Raw genomic sequence first — 16,035 nt, 5'->3', positions numbered from 1 at the left:
AGCAATTATCTAAGACAATTTTGGTTTCTTGATTTTCCAAGAAACATAACTTTGTTGCACTGTCCATAGCTAAGGCAAAATACATAGCAGTTGGGAGTTGTTGTGCTTAAATGTTTTATATGAAGCAACAACTCATGGACTATGGATTGCACTATGACACCATTTTCAAAAGATGTGATAATAGTAGTGCAATAAATATCTCAAAGAACCCTATATCACACTCACGAACTAAGCACATAGAAATTATACATCATTTTATTCATGACCATGTGCAAAAAGGGGACGTAGAACTAGAGTTTGTGTGCAGTAATAAACAATGGGCCGATATATTCATGAAACCTCTTCACAAGGATAGGTTTATATAGATTCGACGTGAATTAGGCTTACTGCACACTAGGGAAGTTGCCTAGATATACTTGAGTGATCATTTTACAAATTAGGCCAATCCCTTGATAATGAATGGAGTGCATAACTGAGGGGGAGCATTTTGTCTTAGCAAATACTACAACTCTAAAATTACACTTACCATCCATACTGTTCTTATTGCTTATTTCAATTAAATGGATGATTATTATCTAGTATTTTGAACACTCATTGACTATCTTAATTGGAAATACTAGATTGCATGCTTGAATGGAATGCCATCAGCAAGGTTGTTGCAAGGTTTATGTATGCATGATGATAGATAACTAGGTACAATCATTCGTAAAGGCTTCTCAAAGCTAAGGGTTTATTTATTTTTTACCTTAGCCCTTTTTGTTGACGCCAAAAGGGGGAGAAGTAAGGAAAAATTGGGAATTAAAATGAGAATACTTAGGGGAGAATTAATTGAGAAAAAATTTATGGATATTGTATTCCCCCATGTATCTATTATCTTTACAATTGGTATCTGAGCTATACTATCAAAACTAAATATATGATTGATTATTTATGTTTTCCTTCCATGTATGCTTAGACTATAATGTCAATTTTTAATTTATACATATTCTTAGGGGGAGCTTTTTCAGGCTAAACCAACTTTTGCTCATGCGTTTGTCGTTGTAAAAAAAGGGGAGATTGTTGACTTTATGAGTTCAATCTTGTTTTCATAATGCAAAATCACATAGTATCTTACCTGTGCTTTAAGTACTTGAACATGGTTATAATCTAGCACCCACGAATGATAAGGATGCAATGGAAGCTACAAGAAACTCAAAAGCTCACTTCACATAATGGCAATATGAAAAGCAAAAAGAATGAAGACTTAAATTTTCAATTGTAATAGTATTGAGTTTTGTTTTGTAGTATGTATATCTTGGATGATGGGATTGAATGCTCAATAATGGACCATATACTAACCTTAGGGAACCAAAAAATTTTTTTGGAAAAACTTTTCATAAAATGCCATACTCATACACAACCGTGTTCAAATGTTTTTAGGTAAAAAACAAAGGACTAAACTTAAAATTTTTATTGACCCTAATCGACTGGCCCTTAAATGTTCTATAAGGTCCAGTCGACCAACCTTGCCCATATGGCCAAAACCTCATCTTACAAGGGCCCTGTCGACCAGCCCATTTATGTTTTGTAAGTTGTTGTCAACCAGCCCATTCATTTGGCCTGTCTTGAGCTGCCCTGGTCAACCGGTCTTCAAAGCTCGGCTAATCGGATCATTAGGCTCGGCATATTGTTTCTAAGTGTTTTGAAAATTGCCTTAGCCCATTTAACCAGCGCTTTACCTAGTCGATCAGACCTCTCAAGAATTTGAAAAACACTTAAGGCTAGCCAACTAGCGCATTCCCTAGTCCACCAAACCTCTCGGGTTGGGCAATTTTTAAGCACAAAACAGTCTTACATTTTTAATTAAAAAAATTAATTAATGCCCAACAGGTCCTTTAACGGTTAAATTTTTAAGAAATATATAAATAGCCCACTCAAAGCTCATTTAAATACTTTTCTATTAACTTGAAAATTCTTTTAAAATATTTTGTGCTTTATTTCTCTTACTCTCACATATACAAGCAAGCATCACTCTCTTTCTTGCATTCTTTTGAAAAATCATCCTTGAAAGAGATCTTTTATTTACTTTCTTCATTTGCAAATTTGTTGCACTTGAAGATTGTTGAAGATTCATTCTTGTGGGCATTTATCATCTCATCCAGAAAGCATTTACTCTCACTAAAGCCTTTTTTTTTTTTAAATCATTTTTGAGAGTATGCTTTGAGTTTCTCCCATTTATTTTGCTGATAACTATTTTTAGGAAAACTTTTTATGGTTTGTGAATCTTTGTGCATCTCCATGGCAAGATTAAAAAAGCTCATATATTCTTTATTGCAAAAAATCATTTTTAAGCTAAACCCTAGCTTCCCTTTAACGAAATTTTGAATATCATTTGTTGAATAAATCACTTGGGGTTTTAAAGATATTTGAAAACATACATTCCATATTTCATTTTTGAAATCAAAGATCATATACTTATATCTTCTCTCATATATCTCATATTTATACATTTGAGAGAAAAACCATACAAACTCTCTTGAGCATAAATCTTATCATACAAGAGTGCATATAGAACTTCATTGTACACATTAGCTCATTTGAGAAGCACTTGTTGTACACAAAAATCTATTTCATATTATCCCTACAGTTCAGGTAGTGAACTATGTTATAGATGTGAGGCAGCACCTGAAGAGGAGCTGCTCCATCTTGTAAGGAGCGGTTGTAATAGTTTGGCTCAACCCAGTTTAGTGAGCTAATGGGACTCCACCCAGTAAGGAGGACGTTTAAATGGCATCCCTCTATCCAGTTAAGTGAGCCATATAGTGAATCCTCAACCGGGTTGGCTTGAGGCGAGGACGTAGGCACAGTTTGCAAAACCTCATAATAACGAGTGTTTTATCTCCCTATACTTTTTACATTTATGTATTTGCATATTTATACTTACTAGTTGAGATTACTGTATTTGTGTTTAAATACTGGTTTGTGATTGATTGAGAAAATAATGAAATTTTTATACTTGCTTTAATTATTTGGACGTTCATATATTTGCTGAATTTGTGATTGATTAGAAAGACACTAGGTTACCTGATACTAGTTGTGATCTTAAAATATGATATCTTTGACCTAGGAACTTTTAAAATCTCCAATTCACCCCCATTGGGATTACACCAAAAATCACATAAGCTTTCTTTTTGTGTCATTTTTGTTAGTTGGGATTTTTTTCAACATTAGATTTCGTTCCTTGAAACGTTGAGGTTGGGCTCCTATTGTAAGCTTTTGAAATTCTTTTATGATATGACTATTCATGATGCATTGCTTTCAACCTTTTATCATCAATGAAGTTTAGCTAATCCAATTTGTGTTGTATCCAATCAGTATTAGTCATTTTAGATTCCACGATGACTCTAATAGAAGACATCTCTATCTCCATATGAACCACTTCATTAATCCTATATTCTAAGGAACAATGAGTTGTCTTTGTTGAAGTTCTAATCACTATTTGATAAGCATGCAATGCAGACGATAACATTTCATGCAAATCTCTACATGTTACTATCACTCTACTCTAGAAATTTCTTAACTTTATTTATTATAACTTCAATAGCTCCATTCATTGTAGAACGACAAGTAGAAGACTTATGATGCTAGATCTTGAATTATTGACATAAGCCCTTCATCTTCTTGTTGTTCATATTTTTTGCATTGTCTGGAATGATTGTTTTAGAAGACCATATCTACAAATTATGCATTTCTAGATTAAACTTGACTACCATATTTCTTATTGTGCATACATATGATGTACGCTCGAACTATTTCGTAAAATAATTAGCATAAAAAAATATCTCAAATTTCCTTTTTTTTTTGTAGCTTTTAATACAGTGTGCAAGCCTTATATTATGTAACATTGTTGGTACATAAAAAAGTTAACTTCGTTGCAATTAGAAATTGTTCCCCAGTAGGTAATACCAACACTACCCCTATTCCTTATTCATAAATATTTTTCACACCATCAAAATAAGTCTCCACTCTATTTTCTTCTTCTTCAATAACTAATCCATATTTGCCAAGAAAATTTAGGTTAGATGTTCCCCTCTTCTTTTACTGCATGACTAACTAAATTGTCAGCTATTATTTGTCCCTCGATTTCCTTAGCTAATTTTTAGAAAATGTACATCATACTCAAATAGTAGCATTTTCCACATAAACTATTCTTCTTTATAATGATGCCTTTTCAAAAATGTATTTCAATGATTCAATATGAGAAAGTGGGACAAGATGTAGTGTTTTAACTTGTAAGTTGTCTAGGATAAGGCACAACATGCTTTTTTTTCCTTTGCTACTATCTACACTTTCATTGATTGAAATTCTTCATGAGATAGTAGAATGCTCTTTATTTATTTTTTGTTTCATCATTTTGACCAAATGTGCATCCTATAGGTTCCCCTAGTTTGGTCAAATAGAGGATTAATGATTTTTTAGATACCAATGGCATCAATAATAGTGGAATATTTATATACATTTTGATTTTCTCAAAGGTTTGTTGGCATTCTTCAATTGAAATACAATGATTATCCTTCTTTAAATATTTGAAGATTGGTTCACAAATAGCTATTAAGTAGGATATAAATCAAGCAATGTAGTTTAATCTTCTAAAAAACACTTGAATTTACTTTTCAGCAGATACAAGTTCCAACTACCCCATAGATTTTTTTTGGGTCCCCTACAATCCTCTTTTAGCTTACAACGAATCCCAACAACTTTTTGAATGTTGTTCAGAAAGTGCATTTAGTTGGATTTAGACTTAACTTGTATTTTTTTTCAATCTTTCAAATATTTTTTCTTGTTCAGCACTTAAGGATGTTCTTCATCGGTATTCAACTTTACAATCACATCATCAACATATAGTTTGATTTATCTGTGCATCATATCATGAAATTGTGTTACGTGTGAGTCCCTAAAATGCATTGTTTTAGACCCTAAATACCTTTGCTTATCCTGACTTTATTATTTATCTACCCATTGTTATCATTGTTCAGAGCTATGCAAGGTTTGGTTGTCTCTTTGGGAAATACATGTTAAAACCAAGGAATTAGGCGTGTGAGACACTAAAGGAGTATTTGTAGTACATAGAGCTTAAATTCAAAAGTTTAGCCATGCTCCCAAAGCCTCAGATCATCAAAGAAAAGGAAGTCTTTGTCCAACCAAGTGGCACAACCAGCAACACAAGGGGGCGACCTAGTCTCCCACTGCAGATTTTGAAGTTCAAAATGAAATTGAAATACTGCAAGGGTTGACCAACTGATTGACCACGTAACTCTCAAGGGTGACCAAGGTGAGATAATGGGGTCTCCTAAGCCCAGAATTACCGAAAGCATCAACCAAGTGATCGACAAAGAGACCTTGAGGGGCTACTATGTCGAGTTTCTGAGATTTCTTGAAGTTTGAGATCCTGCAAGTCTCAACCATCAACTTGACCAGCAAAACTCTGAAGTGCAACTTATTCAATCACACGAAAGATTCAAATTCCTGATTTCCCACAAGTCTCGACTAAGGCGCGCACAAGGGAAGCATGGGAGCATATAAATAATTGCTTCAAAGATGAGCTCTGGGTTCCTCTTTGGCCTCTCTTAGGTTAGTGACAAACTTAAGATTTCATTGAGTGCCATTGTAGATTAGTTAGAGTAGATTTCAATTTCTATTTCGGTATGTGCACGAAGTGTCCGACGACCTCTGACAACTGGCGACATTTGTGTAATCTCCACATATATTATATGATCATTCCCTTGTTCCTTCCGGCATTGGTGACAGACATACTGAATACAAAGGATTGATCTTTTTACATGCTTTCTCTTTACTGCTTTCATTTAAATGTTTTTCTTTACTGCGTGATTGTGATGAATGTCTGGTTAATAGGATAAACACTCCAACAGCTTTAGTCAGGTACACGTATTGGACTACAGTCTCCCATAGAGGTTCTCATGACCATTATGATAGAGTATACTCTGGTTCCCAACCGTGCTTTGGATGGTTAGTGCACCCTTGTTACTCTATGCCATCGAATGACTCCTTGGATTGTTTAGCTAGGTTTCAGTTCGTTTAATGTGGTAAACTCGCTGAACATAGATTACACAAAAAACATCCATTGTAGTTGGATGCTTTCATTTAAATGCTTTCTAGTAGTTAAGAGAAAATACCCTGAAAAATATCATGTTTTACTTTTCTTTTACACAAGGCTAAAATAGATTAATTTGGAAGTGATTTGAAAAATGTGATTTAAGTCCTTAAGGATCAACACCTAACTTACCCTCTTTCTACTGAACTTGAGATTAAGTAGGGTTTTATAAATATTTTTTTTGGTAGTTAAGGACCCAAACCCTGGCAAGCCTTCCAAATTTTGGCACCGTTGTTAGGGACTTAGCTACGGTTATAAGCCAACATCCATTTTAGGATATTGTTGCTTTTTTTTTATTTACCTTCTTTTTATTTTTTTTCTTCTAATTTGTAATTCTTAAATCTATATGCGTCAAGTGTGTATGTTTGGTTTGCACTCTTTGGATCTTGAGATAGTGCCCCTAGACCTCAAGATTGAGAAATCTCATAGATCCTCTAGGTAACCTACCTCTAGTCCCGAGATTGCTGAATCATCTAAACTGAAACTCATGGCAAAATGCCTACCGGTTCTCACTGAACAAATCCTGGATCCCCGAGCTCCCTGCCTACTTGTGGTAAAGGAGCAACCCCTTTGGCCTCTTAGGGACTACTTTGTACCTAGTGTATACACCTTGCCATCTTGCATCCGGTTCCGAGATGTTCAGGTGGCACAATTCGAGATTAAGACTTCTATCATCTCGATGATGCCCACCTTTCATAGGAATTCTACAGAAAATCCTTACCAGCATCTAGATGAGTTCTTAGAAATTTGCTCCACCATCTATATACATAATTTTAGTGATAACACTCTCTATATTAGGCTCTTTTCGTTGTCTCTAAAGGATAAGGCCAAATATTGGATGATGTCCTTAGAACCAAACTCAGTGGCCAACTAGGCCACCATGCAACATGAATTCTTGAAAAAGTACTACCTAAGTGGGAAGACAAACTAGGTTTGAAGAGCCATCATGAGCTTCTCACAGATAGATGGCGAACTTTTTTTTGAGACTTAGGAATGCTTTAGGGACCTACTCCGTGAATGCCCACATCATCAGGTCCCTAAGTGGCAATTAGTTCAAATTCCTTTTTACCCTCGTCGACGAATCCCTTGTATTAGTCGACAAAGCTCTGATGATTCCCTCGTTTATTCCTTTCAAAATGCAATGTCACACAAGTGGTACATGGATAGGGGTTGGTCGCGACACAAGTTGATTCCCTCGACCTCCTCCTTCTGTTACTGTTTTTCCATTTCCCTTCCTCTTTTTCATTTAAATTCCATTTTTATTTGGGTTGTCACACAAGTGGTACATGGATAGGGGTTGGTCGCGACACATGAGAGGAAATAAAGCAAAGTTCGCATCCATCTCGCCTAAAGATGGGGGATTCGTGACCTTCGGGGAAAACGTCAAAGGCAAGATCATCGGAGTAGGTAAGGTTGGCAAGGAACCTTATCTAGTTATCGAAAATGTGTTACTTATAGATGGATTAAAACATAATTTGTTGAGTATAAGTTAGTTGTGTGATAAGGGATATAGGGTGTCATTTGAGCATGATAAATGCATAGTAGGAAACCTATCTGAAAAAAAAAATCTTATTTTCTATTGAATGCCATGAAAATTTTTACACTACTAGCTTTGATAACTTAGCCTCTCAATATGTGAAATGTTTTTCTGCCATAAATTATGCTAGCTGGCTTTAGCATAGGAGATTAGGTCATGCTAGCATGGATTTATTATCAAAACTGGTTAAAAGTGAATTAGTTAAAGGTTTACCTAAGACACAATTTGTGAAAGATAAAATATGTGATGCCTGTCAACTGGGTAACCAAATTAAATCCAGTTTTAATAAGAAGAAAGTCATCTCCACCACTAGGCCACTTCAAATGTTGCACCTAGACTTATTAGGTCCTAATCAAGTTGAGAGTCTCGAAGGTAAATCATATTCCTTTGTAATTATTGATGATTATTCTAGATTCACATGATCGTTATATCTTACACATAAAGATGAAGCATGTGAATGATTTACCAGACTATGTACAAAAATTTAGAATGAAAAAAGGGTATAAAATAACACACATCCAAAGTGGTAGGGGTAGAGAATTTAAAAATTAGGATATGGAAAACCTATGTGATTCATATGACATATCACATAACTTTTATGCGCCTAAGACCCCACAACAAAATGGTGTAGTTGAGAGAGAGAATAGGACTTTACAAAAAATTGGTAGAACAATGCTTAATGAACATAACATACCCAAATATTTCTAGGCCGAAGTAGTTAGTATTGCTTGCTATGTAATGAATAGAGTTTTAATTGGGCCCACTCTCAACAAAACCCCTTATGAATTGTGGAATGGACATAGACCTAATATCTCATATTTCCACGTCTTTGGGTGTAAATGATTTATGTTTAGAGATAATGATAACATAGGTAAATTTGATGCAAAATTGGATGAGGGAATCTTTTTAGGTTATGTCTTAGATAGTTGAGCTGACAGGGTGTTTAATATAAGAACATTGATTGTCATAGAGTCCATCCATGTAGTGTTTGAAGAGTCAAATCCTTTCTTTAAAAAGATTGATAAGGATGATCTTGAAATAAGAAAGGGATTAGGAAAATTATCCATTGAAAAAAATGAAGATAAAAGCACAAAAATTAAATAAATATTTGCTAAGGATAATTAAGTACAGAGTAAAGTACACAAACTAGCTAAAGAATGAAAATTTGTGAAGAGTCACCCTAAAAATTAAATCATAGGTGAACATCACGAGGTGTAGCTACCCAATCATCCCTTACACACTTGTGTAGCCACTTTGGATTCTTGTCTCATGAAGTGCCTATGAATGTCAATGAGGCCATTGAGGATGAATCATGGTGAATATCCATGCATGAAGAGCTTAATCAATTTAAGAGAAACAAAGTCTGAACCTTGATTCTAGGACCTGATGATCGTACTGTTATTGGAACTAAATGGGTCTATATGAACAAGAAAATAAAAATGGGATAGTAATTAGAATCAAAGCCAGACTAGAAGCCCATTGGTATAACCCGAAGGAAGGTGTAGATTTTGAGGAAAACCTATGCTCTTATAGCTAGGATGGAAGCCATTGAAATTTGATTGGCATATGCTACTTTTAAGATCTTCAAATTATATCAAATTGATGCTAAAAGTGCATCTCTAAATGACTACATCAATAAGGATATATATGTGGAACAACCTTAAGGATTCGAAAACCACAATTTCCGAAATCATGTGTATAAATTGTCATAAGCCTTGTATGAATTAAAGAAAGATCCTCGAGCTTTGTATAAAAGGCTAAGTGGTAATGAGTTTGGAAAATGCATGCAAAATGTGTTCAAAATGAGCATGATGGGTGAACATACATACTTCCTAGGACTTCAGATAAAATAGGAAAAACATGGACTCTTGTATGCCAATCAAAATATGTTAGAGACTTAATCACGAAAGTTAATATGGAAGGCTTCATAATTTTAGGAACACCTATGAGCACTTCGACCAAATTAGATAATGATGAGCAAGGCATACCAGTACACGCTAAGCTCTACCGAGGTATGATTGGTAACTTGTCATACCTAACTACGAGTAGGCCTAATATTATGTTTAGCGTGTGCATGTGCGTGAGTTTCAAGCTACACCCAAAGAGTCTCATTTTTCAGCAGTCAAAAGGATACTTAGATACCCTATCAGGACCACTGAATTAAGAATATGGTATATTCGGCATTCCTTGTTTGAGATTGTTAGATATTCTAATGCAAACTTTGCCGATGGCAAAGTAAATCAAAATAGCACGAGTGGTATGAGCAATTATCTAAGACAATTTTGGTTTCTTGATTTTCCAAGAAACATAACTCTGTTGCACTGTCCATAGCTAAGGCAAAATACATAGCAGTTGGGAGTTGTCGTGCTTAAATGTTTTATATGAAGCAACAACTCATGGACTATGGATTGCACTATGACACCATTTTCAAAAGATGTGATAATAGTAGTGCAATAAATATCTCAAAGAACCCTATATCACACTCACAAACTAAGCACATAGAAATTATACATCATTTTATTCATGACCATGTGCAAAAAGGGGACGTAGAACTAGAGTTTGTGTGCAGTAATAAACAATGGGCTGATATATTCATGAAACCTCTTCACAAGGATAGGTTTATATAGATTCGACGTGAATTAGGCTTACTGTACACTAGGGAAGTTGCCTAGATATACTTTAGTGATCATTTTACAAATTAGGCCAATCCCTTGATAATGAATGGAGTGCATAACTGAGGGGGAGCATTTTGTCTTAGCAAATACTACAACTTTGAAATTACACTTACCATCCATACTGTTCTTATTGCTTATATCAATTAAATGGATGATTATTATCTAGTATTTTGAACACTCATTGACTATCTTAATTGGAAATACTAGATTGCATGCTTGAATGGAATGCCATCAGCAAGGTTGTTGCAAAGTTTATGTATGCATGATGATAGATAACTAGGTACAATCATTCGTAAAGGCTTCTCAAAGCTAAGGGTTTATTTATTTTTTACCTTAGCCCTTTTTGTTGACGCCAAAAGGGGGAAAAGTAAGGCAAAATTGGGAATTAAAATGAGAATACTTAGGGAAGAATTAATTGAGAAAAAATTTATGGATATTGTATTCCCCCATGTATCTATTATCTTTACAATTGGTATCTAAGCTATACTATCAAAACTAAATATATGATTGATTATTTATGTTTTCCTTCCATGTATGCTTAGACTATAATGTCAATTTTTAATTTATACATATTCTTAGGGGGAGCTTTTTCAGGCTAAACCAACTTTTGCTCATGCGTTTGTCGTTGTAAAAAAAGGGGAGATTGTTGACTTTATGAGTTCAATCTTGTTTTCATAATGCAAAATCACATAGTATCTTACATGTGCTTTAAGTACTTGAACATGGTTATAATCTAGCACCCACGAATGATAAGGATGCAATGGAAGCTACGAGAAACTCAAAAGCTCACTTCACATGATGGCAATATGAAAAGCAAAAAGAATGAAGACTTAAATTTTCAATTGTAATAGTATTGAGTTTTGTTTTGTAGTATGTATATCTTGGATGATGGGATTGAATGCTCAATAATGGACCATATACTAACCTTAGGGAACTGAAAAAATTTTTTGGAAAAACTTTTCATAAAATGCCATACTCATACACAACCGTGTTCAAATGTTTTTAGGTAAAAAACAAAGGACTAAACTTAAAATTTTTATTGACCCTAATCGACTGGCCCTTAAATGTTCTATAAGGTCCAGTCGACCAACCTTGCCCATATGGCCAAAACCTCATCTTACAAGGGCCCTGTCGACCAGCGCATTTATGTTTTGTAAGTTGTTGTCAACCAGCCCATTCATTTGGCCTGTCTTGAGCTGCCTTGGTCAACCGGTCTTCAAAGCTCGGCTAATCGGATCATTAGGCTCGGCATATTGTTTCTTAGTGTTTTGAAAATTGCCTTGGCCCATTTAACCAGCGCTTTACCTAGTCGATTAGACCTCTCAAGAATTTGAAAAACACTTAAGGCTAGCCAACTAGCGCATTCCCTAGTCCACCAAACCTCTCGGGTTGGGCAATTTTTAAGCACAAAACAGTCTTACATTTTTAATTAAAAAAATTAATTAATGCCCAGCAGGTCCTTTAACGGTTAAATTTTTAAGAAATATATAAATAGCCCACTCAAAGCTCATTTAAATACTTTTCTATTAACTTGAAAATTCTTTTAAAATATTTTGTGCTTTATTTCTCTTACTCTCACATATACAAGAAAGCATCACTCTCTTTCTTGCATTCTTTTGAAAAATCATCCTTGAAAGAGATCTTTTATTTACTTTCTTCATTTGCAAATTTGTTGCACTTGAAGATTGTTGAAGATTCATTCTTGTGGGCATTTATCATCTCATCCAGAAAGCATTTACTCTCACTAAAGCCTTTTTTTTTTTTAAATCATTTTTGAGAGTATGCTTTGAGTTTCTCCCATTTATTTTGCTGATAACTATTTTTAGGAAAACTTTTTATGGTTTGTGAATCTTTGTGCATCTCCATGGCAAGATTAAAAAGCTCATATATTCTTTATTGCAAAAATCATTTTTAAGCTAAAACCCTAGCTTCCCTTTAACGAAATTTTTGAATATCATTTGTTGAATAAATCACTTGGGGTTTTAAAGATATTTGAAAACATACATTCCATATTTCATTTTTGAAATCAAAGATCATATACTTATATCTTCTCTCATATATCTCATATTTATACATTTGAGAGAAAAACCATACAAACTCTCTTGAGCATAAATCTTATCATACAAGAGTGCATATAGAACTTCATTGTACACATTAGCTCATTTGAGAAGCACTTGTTGTACACAAAAATCTATTTCATATTATCCCTATAGTTCAGGTAGTGAACTATGTTATAGATGTGAGGCAGCACCTGAAGAGGAGCTGCTCCATCTTGTAAGGAGCGGTTGTAATAGTTTGGCTCAACCTAGTTTAGTGAGCTAATGGGACTCCACCCAGTAAGGAGGACGTTTAAATGGCATCCCTCCGTCCAGTTAAGCGAGCCATATAGTGAATCCTCAACCGGGTTGGCTTGAGGCGTGGACGTAGGCACAGTTTGCAAAACCTCATAATAATGAGTGTTTTATCTCCCTATACTTTTTACATTTATGTATTTGCATATTTATACTTACTAGTTGAGATTACTGTATTTGTGTTTAAATACTGGTTTGTGATTGATTGAGAAAATAATGAAATTTTTATACTTGCTTTAATTATTTGGACGTTCATATATTTGCTGAATTTGTGATTGATTAGAAAGACACTAGGTTACCTGATACTAGTTGTGATCTTAAAATATGATATCTTTGACCTAGGAACTTTTAAAATCTCCAATTCACCCCCATTGGGATTACACCAAAAATCACATAAGCTTTCTTTTTGTGTCATTTTTGTTAGTTGGGATTTTTTTCAACATTAGATTTCGTTCCTTGAAACGTTGAGGTTGGGCTCCTATTGTAAGCTTTGAAATTCTTTTATGATATGACTATTCATGATTCATTGCATTCAACATTTTATCATCAATTAAGTTTAGCTAATCCAATTTGTGTTGTATCCAATCAGTATTAGTCATTTTAGATTCCACGATGACTCTAATAGAAGACATCTCTATCTCTATATGAACCACTTCATTAATCCTATATTCTAAGGAACAATGAGTTGTCTTTGTTGAAGTTCTAATCACTATTTGATAAGCATGCAATGCAGACGATAACATTTCATGCAAATCTCTACATGTTACTATCACTCTACTCTAGAAATTTCTTAACTTTATTTATTATAACTTCAATAGCTCCATTCATTGTAGAACGACAAGTAGAAGACTTATGATGCTAGATCTTGAATTATTGACATAAGCCCTTCATCTTCTTGTTGTTCATATTTTTTGCATTGTCTGGAATGATTGTTTTAGAAGACCATATCTACAAATTATGCATTTCTAGATTAAACTTGACTACCATATTTCTTATTGTGCATACATATGATGTACGCTCGAACTATTTCGTAAAATAATTAGCATAAAAAAATATCTCAAATTTCCTTTTTTTTTTTTGTAGCTTTTAATACAGTGTGCAAGCCTTATATTATGTAACATTGTTGGTAGATAAAAAAGTTAACTTCGTTGCAATTAGAAATTGTTCCCCAGTAGGTAATACCAACACTACCCCTATTCCTTATTCATAAATATTTTTCACACCATCAAAATAAGTCTCCACTCTATTTTCTTCTTCTTCAATAACTAATCCATATTTGCCAAGAAAATTTAGGTTAGATGTTCCCCTCTTCTTTTACTGCATGACTAACTAAATTGTCAGCTATTATTTGTCCCTCGATTTCCTTAGCTAATTTTTAGACAATGTACATCATACTCAAATAGTAGCATTTTCCACATAAACTATTCTTCTTTATAATGATGCCTTTTCAAAAATGTATTTCAATGATTCAATATGAGAAAGTGGGACAAGATGTAGTGTTTTAACCTGTAAGTTGTCTAGGATAAGGCACAACATGCTTTTTTTTCCTTTGCTACTATCTACACTTTCATTGATTGAAATTCTTCATGAGATAGTAGAATGCTCTTTATGTATTTTTTGTTTCATCATTTTGACCAAATGTGCATCCTATAGGTTCCCCTAGTTTGGTCAAATAGAGGATTAATGATTTTTTAGATACCAATGGCATCAATAATAGTGGAATATTTATATACATTTTGATTTTCTCAAAGGTTTGTTGGCATTCTTCAATTGAAATACAATGATTATCCTTCTTTAAATATTTGAAGATTGGTTCACAAATAGCTATTAAGTAGGATATAAATCAAGCAATGTAGTTTAATCTTCTAAAAAACACTTGAATTTACTTTTCAGCAGATATAAGTTCCAACTACCCCATAGATTTTTTTTGGGTCCCCTACAATCCTCTTTTAGCTTACAACGAATCCCAACAACTTTTTGGATGTTGTTCAGAAAGTGCATTTAGTTGGATTTAGACTTAACTTGTATTTTTTTCAATCTTTCAAATATTTTTCTTGTTCAGCACTTAAGGATGTTCTTCATCGGTATTCAACTTTACAATCACATCATCAACATATAGTTTGATTTATCTGTGCATCATATCATGAAATTGTGTTACGTGTGAGTCCCTAAAATGCATTGTTTTAGACCCTAAATACCTTTGCTTATCCTGACTTTATTATTTATCTACCCATTGTTATCATTGTTCAGAGCTATGCAAGGTTTGGTTGTCTCTTGGGAAATACATGTTAAAACCAAGGAATTAGGCGTGTGAGACACTAAAGGAGTATTTGTAGTACATAGAGCTTAAATTCAAAAGTTTAGCCATGCTCCCAAAGCCTCAGATCATCAAAGAAAAGGAAGTCTTTTGTCCAACCAAGTGGCACAACCAGCAACACAAGGGGGCGACCTAGTCTTCCACTGCAGATTTTGAAGTTCAAAATGAAATTGAAATACTGCAAGGGTTGACCAACTGATTGACCACGTAACTCTCAAGGGTGACCAAGGTGAGATAATGGGGTCTCCTAAGCCCAGAATTACCGAAAGCATCAACCAAGTGATCGACAAAGAGACCTTGAGGGCTACTATGTCGAGTTTCTGAGATTTCTTGAAGTTTGAGATCCTGCAAGTCTCAACCATCAACTTGACCAGCAAAACTCTGAAGTGCAACTTATTTAATCACACGAAAGATTCAAATTCCTGATTTCCCACAAGTCTCGACTAAGGCACGCACAAGGGAAGCATGGGAGCATATAAATAATTGCTTCAAAGATGAGCTCTGGGTTCCTCTTTGGCCTCTCTTAGGTTAGTGACAAACTTAAGATTTCATTGAGTGCCATTGTAGATTAGTTATAGTAGATTTCAATTTCTATTTCGGTATGTGCACAAAGTGTCCGACGACCTCTGACAACTGGCAACATTTGTGTAATCTCCACATATATTATATGATCATTCCCTTGTTCCTTCCGGCATTGGTGACAGACATACTAAATACAAAGGATTGATCTTCTTACATGCTTTCTCTTTACTGCTTTCATTTAAATGTTTTTCTTTACTGCGTGATTGTGATGAATGTCTGGTTAATAGGATAAACACTCCAACAGCTTTAGTCAGGTACACGTATTGGACTACAGTATCCCATAGAGGTTCTCATGACCATTATGATAGAGTATACTCTGGTTCCCAACCATGCTTTGGACGGTTAGTGCACCCTTGTTACTCTATGCCATCGAATGACTCCTTGGATTGTTTAGCTAGGTTTCAGTTCGTTTAATGTGGTAA

The sequence above is a fragment of the Malania oleifera genome, chromosome 11, assembly GCF_029873635.1.
Source record: "Malania oleifera isolate guangnan ecotype guangnan chromosome 11, ASM2987363v1, whole genome shotgun sequence".
Lineage (NCBI taxonomy): Eukaryota > Viridiplantae > Streptophyta > Magnoliopsida > Santalales > Ximeniaceae > Malania > Malania oleifera.
The sequence above is the reverse complement of the archived record's forward strand: the minus strand, read 5'-3'. Positions refer to the sequence as shown.